Source organism: Penaeus chinensis, chromosome 31 (genome assembly GCF_019202785.1).
Source record: "Penaeus chinensis breed Huanghai No. 1 chromosome 31, ASM1920278v2, whole genome shotgun sequence".
NCBI lineage: Eukaryota > Metazoa > Arthropoda > Malacostraca > Decapoda > Penaeidae > Penaeus > Penaeus chinensis.
The window spans coordinates 20,511,525-20,522,889 of record NC_061849.1 but is presented as its reverse complement, the minus strand read 5'-3'; the positions used below and the strand labels follow the sequence as shown (position 1 = coordinate 20,522,889).

General features: G+C 34.6%; 1 long non-coding RNA gene across 1 annotated transcript; it reads right to left on the bottom strand.

The window, feature by feature from the left end:
• Positions 1-469: 469 nt before the first annotated feature.
• On the bottom strand, positions 470-4,504 carry LOC125041659. Its single transcript, XR_007116310.1, has 4 exons — positions 4,044-4,504; positions 1,316-1,396; positions 1,015-1,163; positions 470-677 (listed from the first exon to the last, which is right to left on the bottom strand). It is a non-coding gene; the product is annotated as an uncharacterized LOC125041659 (long non-coding RNA).
• Positions 4,505-11,365: the final 6,861 nt, after the last annotated feature.

Sequence of the window (11,365 nt, the reverse complement as noted above, 5' to 3'; positions counted from 1 at the left end):
GACATCCTGCATCAATAAGAATTCCTCTGTGTCAAGATAGGAGACCGGAGGCTTAGGTCTCGTTGGCTCCTGCGGCCCCGCAAACGAGGCATAGAAACCGCTACAAAGCATAAGAAGTATCCAAAAGTTAAGGTAGCTCTTTTGTCATCTACCCTTCCTTCCTGGTAATACTAAATATAGCTTAGTATTAAATAATTACATCCAGGATTATATTTTCAAAAGTTGTTATTATTACAATTTAGTTTCTGTGTTAATTATATCTGATAAACATGATAATTCACACGTAGAGGAAAATACATTTTTTGAGTGATGAAGTGAAAACGATAAGTTTACATGATATATGAGTCCTTTATTAAGTTACATATTTCAATAGAAAATAAGCAAATTAATAAGTTCCATTCAACCTTAAGGGAACTCCAAGTCCCGCCTTCGAAATATTCTTACAGAAAGGGGTACACTAATACAAGTACCAAAAACAGAACTAAAAGAGTGCACGGACTAGGCAACGAGGGACCGGATGCAGAACGTTCCGATCCTTCCATTACATTCTCAATCCAGTTCTTGGCCGCAAAGACATTCGTAAAACTTTGTGGGTACGTTGGTAAACACTCCTTCGCAACAAACGAAGCGATCCTCATGACGTAGTTGTTGTAAGCTGCTGGACTTCCTGAGCCGCCCTGGAGGAGGGAATGATAAGTGTGATGAATGGATGGAGGAAGGGAGAAAAGAAGAGAGGAAGGGAGGAAGAGAGGTAGAGAGTGAGGAAAAGAGTGAGGGAGAAAGGAACAGAGAAGAAACGAGGGAGATAGATAGATAGGGAGAGAGAGGGGGGGAAGACGGCGAGAGACTGAAGATACATACACAGACGCGTCAATCTCCACTCCTGATGTTAATTATTAATATTATCTCCAGGATTTTAAGTATAATCTTTGACTTACCCTATCTTACAGATTGAGAAAGAGAGACAGAGACATTCATTCCGAAGATTCTACAAACCAAGAAAGAGCGACTCACACTACATACGGTTGCTGGCGATTCTGGCACGTACAGTACACACAGAACATGCTGCTGTCCAACCATGGAAACGCCTGCTTACATCGACACAGACCGATGGCAGAAGTTGACGTTTTTTTGGAGAACCGAAAATGGTTTTACTCCTGTCTCTGGAATTCAGGCAGTGGTAAGAAATCGACAATAAATTAATTCTTCTATGAAAAAAATGGGGGTAAAACGATAAGAAATTAATTCTCCTGTTAAGAAAGAGGGGTAAAAAGACAATAAGAAATTGTTTTTTAGTAAATAAACTATTACTTACTGGTGATGCCAAAACCAGTTATCACTAAGGGCATTCCAAGATGCACGTTGTTGCTCGGCAGGTCAATGGGGAAGACTTTACCTGAGGAGGATAACGAAAAACGTTGCTTTTTCAATTGCATTTGTACATTTTTTTTGTAGACAATGTATTTCATTGCTTTTTTACGGAAGCTCGTGTATAAACAAACGCAAAAATATACAAACACACATACGTAAAGACACACACACACATACAAACGAACATTTACACCCTCAAACATACGCACGAAAAAAAAAATATTACAACTTAATGTTCATTTTATTCTTCGTCTTTAGTTTCAGTACCGCTATGTCGCTCGAAATCGACATATCGGAAGTGTAATTCGGATGAAGGAATACTTTCTCAACCTCAATTATCTGATGAGATTCTCCCTAGGCTGATACATCGTGGCCGCCCATAAGTGCTGTTATTATTACTATTATTATTATTGTTATCATTTTCATCATCATCATTATAATCATCTTCATCAATATTATCATCACTATAATTATCATTATCATTATCTTTATCATTATTATCATTATTATCATTATTATTATTAATATTAGCATCATCATCATCACCATCATCATCATTAAATTATCATCATATTCATCATCATTATTATTATCATTATTAATAATATTATCAGAGTCAGAGAGGCAAAGGCTTAGCGGAGTGCCCGAGGACGCCAGCGAAACATGGGAACAGACGCAGACCAGGATCAAGCGAATCCTGTGACACAAATTCAATATCACAGCTGAGATATAAACGGCCCATCGCGTCGGGAAAAAGGAAAAGAAAAAGTCAAGCGATATTGTACCCAAGTTTGTTTGATGTCAACATCGCGAATACGTCCATCAAAACCGCCGCAGATTAGCAGGAACTAACACCATCTACGAGGACCTGTACCCCGCCTCGGTCGACGCAAGGAAGAAACAGACCAGCTCATAGCAGCATGAGAGCAAGGCAAGCTGGCATGCTTTAATTACCGCACCTTGAAGATTAAAGAAAGGAGCAGCATGCCGCCATCCGGGCCAAACACGACCCAACCAGGCCTTTCTCGTCCCGCCACCCTGCCCGAGGCCCCACCCTCCACGTCTCTGAACGATTACCCAGTACTTGCGCGACGCCCGTCTACAACAAGTCCCGCCACCCAGACTCTCCCATCACCTACCGCCACATGTGCCGTCCCAGCCACCTCGAGTAGGAGATCAGCTGAAACACTCCGCGAGCACGACACTGTCCGCCGCCCACGCCGGCGATGTGCCCACTGCTGCCACCGTGCCACCACACACCGGCCCCGTGCCCAAGATAAGCACTGACAGTGGCCATGATGTCGAAGCAGCACTGCCCGTGGAGAGAGCCACACGTCCCTCCCAACCACGGAAGCGTCCTGTCCATTTTTCAGCGCTCTGTGGGGAGGACCTACGGCTCTGAGTTTTCGGCCGAATCACGTCTACCAGACGGAGAGGGTTAGGTCCTGACACAGTGTCAAAGCCCAGGACGTGAAGTGACCCGAGAGATGCCCATTCGCGTGACGCCTGTCAGGAGCCGCCTCCACCATGAACAGCCACTTCCAGGACAGTGAGGACTACCCGGTCGTACAACAACAGATGGCAGACCTTCCAGAAGATAGGATCTCTACCAACCAACCACCTTTTACTATAACTGGTGTAGATTGTTTTGGTCCATTCTATACTAGGAAGGCAAGATCTTGGGTGAGGCGCTGTGGCGTAATATTTGCAAGCTTAACTATAAGAGCAGTACTCATAGAAATTGCAGACTTGACTCCTTGATCAATGCTTACGAAGATTCATAGCTGAAGCAGTTGTTATTAGTCGACCTCTAACTACTGTTTCAAGTGATTATCATGATTTAAACCCCGTAACTCTTAATCATCTCCTTACATAAAGGGAAGATTCATTATTTGTTATTGAATCGGTCTCGAGTAAAGCATATAGAAAGCGAAGAGGGCATCATCTTCAGTATATTTCTGACTCATATCGGAAGAGGTGGAAAAATGACTACCTATCAACTCTACAGGAAAGACAAAAGAGGTATAGGGAAGGCAGAAATTTAACTGTAGGAGATATTGTAATGATACTTGAAGAAAATTCCCTAAAGTGTCATTGGCTATCAGGTCGTGTCATTGACATTAAACATATTTGCGATGGATTAGTAACAACTGTTTTTGTCAAATGTGGAAAATCTTTTATGACTGGACCTGTGTCAAATTTGATTATCTTTTGTGAAAATGATAGTTATTATAGTGATTGATAATAAATGATAGCATGTGCATATGTTATAGAGGAGGAGTATATTAAGATAATAACTGTTGTTATTAAGATGAGTAATTCACTCAGGAATATTATATGAATATATTACATTTAAATAAGACTTGTGAATGCGATATTTGTAAGGGCACGAATGCTGTCAGCACTTTGTAACACTGTCTGTAGGATACTGGACATCTGGAATATAATATTGTAAACTAAATGACGAAAATGAATAAAGGACAGCTGTTTTCCTTAATCATCAAGAAGTTAGGAAGAGCAATAAGGGCGCCTATAATCATTATCACTAATTATTGTCATTATCACTAATCATAACAATATTATCATTATTATTGATATTATTATTATACTTTTTGTTATAATTATTATTAGTAGTAGTAATAGCAGTATTATATATTATATTATAAACTTACGTAGTCACGCAATGGGCAGCAGTCAGCACAAACTGGTCATTAACCAGGACGCCTCCGCAGATAAAATAGGAATCTTGAATCACAGCAGCTTGGTATGGGTATTTGTGTGGTGCTGCCTCAAAACCACCCACGACACGGATATGAGCTGGGAAAAGGAGGGTCAATTTTGAACATAAATTATAGGTCTGTGCGCGTGTACGTGTGCGCGCGCGTATTTATGTATGCATGTGTGTGTTTGGGAGTGTATGTAATAACAGGTGGATGCTTTGTCTCCCCTCTCTCTCTTCTTGTATGGTGGTGGTTTGTTCTTGTAAGTGAAAGTTGTCGCTGCTTCGAAGCTTTATTTGCACGGGAGTGTGGTAGGTGGGATACGGAGGACAGGTAAGGTAGGGGCGGTAATGACGGTAATGATGATGATAATGATGATAACGATGTTAATGACGATGATAACAACAATTATAATGTCCATTTGTAATTAAAAAGGAAAAAAAAGTCGAAAAAGCTGTAAAAACAAGCGAAATATATTTCGCTTGTTTTATTTTTCCTTTTTTTATTACAAATGGACATCATTATTGTTGTTATCATCATTAATAGCATCGTTATCATCATTATCATCATTACCGTCATTATCATCATCATCATCATTATCATCATTATTGCAATTATTAGCATCATTATCATCATTATTGCAATTATTAGCATCATTATCATCATTATTATCATTATTATTGTAATTATTGTCGCCATATATATATATTTTTTTTTTGCTAATTATACTCATAATAGAAATAATAAAAACAATAAAAGCAATAATAATAAAAATAATAACAAAAATCGAACATACATATTTATTATAATTATCATTATTTTCATTAATATTGTAATTATTGCGGCCATATATATATATATATATATATATATATATATATTGAAAATAATGCAATTAATAGAAATAATAAAAAAATATAAAAACAATAATAAAATAACAATAATACAAAAATAAACTTTAATCTTTAAAAATTATTATCAATATTATATTTTAATTATTACAATTTTAATATTTGTTCTTTTTGCAAATTATCCTCATAATAAAAATATTAAAAATGATAATAACAATTATAACAACAATAATAAGAAAAATATCATTATAATAATTATTAAAACCTTTATTTACAATATTATCGTTATTATTTTTTTTTTTACAATTATACTAATAAAAAAATATAAAAAATAATAACAATTATGATAATAATAATAACAATAATAACCATATTATAATAATTATTATTAGTGTTATTTTCATTATCATTGTTATTTTTTCATAATTACAGTTATAATATATTGTTTTGCAATAATAATAATAATAATAATAATAATAGTAATAGTAATAATAATAATTATAATAATTATAGTAATAATAATAAAACTAGTAATAATGATAATAATGATAATATTGCAAATATTCGCATTATTATCAAAATTAATATTATAATAATATTATAACGCAAATTCTCATTATTATCATCCTTATGGTCATGATTAATTCAATTATGCTTTTTATTTTCCTATTTACCCTAATCATTGTCAAAAATCATCATTAAAGTCGAAAAAACGTCAATTTGGAATAAGCTCTCAAAAGGCTATATTTCACTTGTTTTTGGCACTTTTTCGATTTAGTTGGACATTTCGCATCACAAACAGTTATAGCAAAACAAATCTAAGAAATCTGACATTGCAATGCATCCTTTTCATGGACAAAAACTAAGCAGCCACCAAAGCGCTGTTTGTCGTCTGCCAACTCCATTTACAGTCAACTTATATTTGATGCGAGAAAACGATAAAGCAAGGAAAACTAAGAAAATACTAGACAATCAGAATTCCCCAGTATTCAATATGGAAGATTCATGGTAAGTAATCGGGGAATATCTAATGATGACGATGATGGTGGGGATGATGATAATGAGGAGGGTGAGGATGATGATGATGGTGAGGATGATGAAAATGATGATTATGATGGTGAGGATGATGAAGATGATGATGGTGAGGGTGATGAAGATGGTGAGGATGATGATGATGATGGTGAGGATAATGATGATGGTGAGGATGACGTCGATGATGATGGTGAGGATTGTGATGGTGAAGGTGATGATGACGAGGGTCACGATGACGCGGACTCTGGTAGTGGTGAAGATAATGGTGAAAATGGTAATGATGGTGGTGATGATGATGATGGTGATGATGATGGTGGTGTTGGTAGTGAAGATGGTGATGATAATGGTGGTGGTAGTGAAGATGGTGATAATGATGGTGGTGATGATGGTGGTGGTGAAGATGGTGATGATGGTGAAGATGGTGATTTTGGTGAGGATTATGATGAAGATGATGATGGTGATGAAGATGGTAATGATGATAGTGGTGATGATTATGATGATGGTGAAGATGGTGATGATGATGGTGGTGTAGATTATGATGAAGATAATGATGGTGATGAAGATGGTAATATGATAGTGGTGATGCTGATGATGGTGATAATGATGATGGTGGTGAAAATGGTGATGATGATGGTGGTGAAGGTGGTGATGATGGTGATTACGGTGATGCAGTGGTGATGATGCTGATGATGATGGTGGTGAAGATGATGGTGGTGAAGATGGTAATGATGATGGAAGTGATGATAGTGGTGGTGAAGATGATGATGGTGGTGAAGATGGTGATGATGGTGGTGATAATGGAGGTGATGATGATGGTGGTGGTGAAGGTGATGATGAAGATGATGGTGGTGATGATGATGATGGTGGTGTTGAAGATGGTGGTGAAGATGGTGATAATGATGATGGTGGTGAAGATGGTGATGGTGGTGTTGAAGATGATGATGATGATGGTGAGGTTGGTGATGATGATGATGGTGAAGATGGTGATGATGATGGTGAAGATGGTGATGATGGTGGTGAAGATGGTGATGAAGATTATGGTGGTGAAGATAGTGATGATGATGGTGGTGAAGATGGTGGTGGTGAAGAAGGTTATGATGATGGTGAAGATGGTGATGGTGGTGGTGAAGATGATGATAGTGAAGATGGTGATGATGATGGTGGTGAAGATGGTGATGATGATGGTGGTGAAGATGGTGATGATGATGGTGGTGATGATTGATGGTGATGATGGTGGTGAAGATGGTGATGGTGATGAAGATGGTGGTGATAGTGATGGAGGTGATGGTGGTGGTGATAGTGATGAAGGTGATGATGGTGAATATGATGGTGGTGGTGATGGTGGTGATGATGGTGGTGATTATGGTGATGTTGATGGTGATGATGATGGTGGTGAAGATGGTGATGATGATGGTGGTGATGGTGATAATGATGGTGGTGAAGATGGTGATGGAGATGATGGTGGTGATGGTGATGATGGTGGTGATGATAATGATGGTGGTGAAGATGATGATGGTGGTGGTGAAGATGATGATGATGGTGTTGAAGATGGTGATGGTGATTGATGATGGTGATTATGATAATGTTAGTGGTGATAGTGATGGAGGTGATGATGATGGTGATAGTGATGAAGGAGATGATGGTAAAGACGATGGTGGTGGTAATGGTGGTGGTGATGGTGGCGATTATGGTGATGATGGTGATGATGATGGTGGTGATGATGGTGGTGGTGATGATGGTGGTAATGATGATACTAATGATGATAACGAATAGTAATGATAAAATAAAAAATAATGATAGCAGTGATACTCAAACTAGGATAAAGGGAGTATTTCCCAATGATTAATGATCAGTGGGCCTAGAGTAGTTATAAGTTCTCTTCCGGATTTTTATTTCAGTGGATCCAAGGAAAAGAAAAGGGTATTTGTGTATATACATGCGTGATGTTTCCTTGAAGCAGGAGAAAAGAAACAGACCAATCGAAAAGCATAAAAAAGGGTGATAGACTCAATTGTAAACTTTTTTTTGCTAATAAAATATATTTGTATTATTATTTTTATTATTATTGTTATTATTATCATCATTATTATTATTGTTGTTTCGTTGTTGTTATTATTATTGTTATTGTTATTATTATTATTGTTATTATTATTATTATTGTTATCATTATTGATATTATTATCAAAACTATCTAATTATTATTTCATCAATATCATTATTATTACTCTGATTATTGTTTTACCATTTTTATCATTATTACCATCATTATTGTCATAAATAATCATTAATATCATAATGTCATTACTGCCAAAATTATCAATATTATCATAATTAATTATTGATAATATTAATAATTAATTATAGTAATATTGACCATTGTAATTATTGCTAAATTCATCATCAATGTCATATTTAATTGGAAACTGGGCCTCTTCGAGTGCACTCTCAAAAGCCGACATTTCGCTGGATTTTGAACCTTTTTCGACTTCTGATATTTTCTTACTTTTTGCGTCTTTTGTATATAGTCGTAATTATTGTTATTTACATAAATATTCTCCTTGTTATCATCATTATTGTCATTAATAATTACCATTATCATCATCCATGATATTATTGTCATTATTATCATTATCATTAGTGCAGTTATCCCATTCGCGACGGGCATGTCACGTATCCGTGCCCACTGTGAGTTTACTTGTTTAATTGTCTTTACACGTAGATGGCTACACTTGTACTAAATCACCAATGAGCCAGTTACGAGTACTGCCTGTCTCACCCGTTTACCCGTTTCTTTAATTTACGAAAATATTTTACGTTATCTTATTTTGCTATTACTATAGTTTATGAGTAATTATAGTAATTATAATGTTTATAATAAAAATGACACCATCGATATTCATAGCACTAGTAAATAATACATTTTCCCGTCAATTCGAGGAAAGGTGAAATTAGATAAGGCAGAGCCACCTATGCGTAGAGACATTTCACAAGAAATATAGAAAAAGGAACACCGCACTTTCCCCATTTTTTGTTCATTTTCCCCGTCGCGAATGGGTTAAAACAATCATTGCTGTAATTATTACCATAGTTATCATAATAACGATAATAAATGTTATAATAAATTTGGTAATAATAATAATGATTATAATGAAGCCTTTTTAGGTCCTAAATAGAGGCTGGCCTCTGAAGGTCTTGACCCATACACGGCTTCAGTATCCTTGGTGAGCAATTCGTTAGAAGTTTTTGTAACTCTAAGGTGCTTAAAGTAGTCCTGATAACTTTTTTGTTTCAGGAATTCAAAAAAGCCTTGCTGTGGATGATATTCCCTGGAAAAAGAAGAAAAACAGCACGTCAAAATAAAGATCAGGGTAAACATTTTGTTCTAGAAAATGTGATTTTTATGATGTTTAAAGTAATATTATATATAAACATAATATACTTTTAACTCATCAGTAATGAATATCTTGACAAGTTACTACACATTATAGAATTGCTGCCTCTCTTCTCAAAATTATTAATTGCAAAGAAACTCATGAAAAGGCTTTGTCATAGTCATATAATATTTCCTTTAAATCAGACTTCTTCATAACACATTTTAAGCGCTATCAATAAAAAAAAAAAATAAAAAAATCTAGACAAATGCTTTCCAACCAAGGTTTTGCTTCTGGCTTTCAAAGAATATTTTGTATAATATTGGTTATAACACATTTCCATGCTCTTTACTCATTATTACTAAATATCTATCTTAACAATGCACTACAGACTGACGCTTGTGCACTTAATAATGCTAACCATAAAGAAATGAATGAAAAGGATTTCAAACTAATTTCAAACTAAATGGCCAGCGAACCTTAGGTTCGCTGCCTGAACAATGAGAAGCCTTATACTTCTACAATAAAACGTAACATTCGACAAAATCAGTCCTATACTCATTTATAAACTGCGAGCCTTACGCTCTCTGTTCCGAAAGTCTTCCTTCATGGAGCCTGTCACCGCGTCTGACCTACACGTCTCGTGTCCAAGTCTCCCCCTCCCCTCGGGTGAATACGAGTTTAAAATATTTTCCTTAACATGATATTGATTGTAACTAAAATGACATTAAATGAATGTATAATTATTTTAGTATCATTGTATATCTTTGTTTCCATGAATTACAGTTACAAATACTGAAACAAGTAAATAGTAAATGTGTAATGATTTTAGTTGTGTTCCATAAAAAACCTTTTAGAATATAAGATAATAATTATTGACTTTCTTTTATGATAATACTTAATTTATTGCGCATTGTACTCTGTTGATGTAATCAAACACAAGTTGATTTGCTTAAATAAAAATGCGCTCTGACTCCCTTTTGCGACCATGAACTGTTATAGAAAATGGAATGTTGTGATTTCAAGGGATAACTCGAGTAGTTTTCGTAAACTTTCTGGAGCTTTGTCTTTACGTACATAAACCGATATATAACATATATCTGGTCATTACAATAACAATTGAATGAGAAATTTATAATGAAAAATATTTAGTAACAAACACGATAAAAGTAGTAAATATAACAGTGAGATAGTATATATAACAGTAATATAAGAAAGAAAGTAACTATGATTATGATAATAATGAAATTGAAGATAACGAAATTATCGATATTAATTATGTTGATCATGATAATATCAATTATATTATCGATAATAACATTGGTTATTAAATAGATTATGATAATGAAAACAATGTTAACGATGATAATAACAATGATAATGAAGATAACAGTAATGAATCAAATAATGATTATAACTGATAGGGATAATAATATTAGAATTGATAATAATAATAAAAACAATTATGATGACAATAATCAAATGATAATAATCAAAATTATATAAAAAGAAAATAACGACAATAAATTATGTGTGTATATATACATATATATATATATATATATATATATATATATATATATATATATATATATATATATATATATATAAATATAAATGTATGCATTAATATGTACATATATATATGTATATATCTAAGTTTATATATATTTATATGCATATATATATATATATATATATATATATATATATATATATATATATATATATATATATAACAAAATAATTAAGTCCACGTTCAAATGCTTAAAAACAACAACAACATTTATCCATATGTTCCTGCAAACTAAACGTTTTGTTGGATTGACTCGGTAGAAGGAGCCGAAGGAACTTTTTGCCGGAGCCAACGAAAAGAAAGCCGTGAATTGGGGGAGAAAGAAACAAGTCACGAGGCAAAGGTTGCGATGTTCTTCGAAGGCAGTAGATGTAAGAAAACGTGGCTTTAGAGACTAGATAGGAGAAACTCGTGTGTTGTATTGTTGTTGTTGATGTTATAATT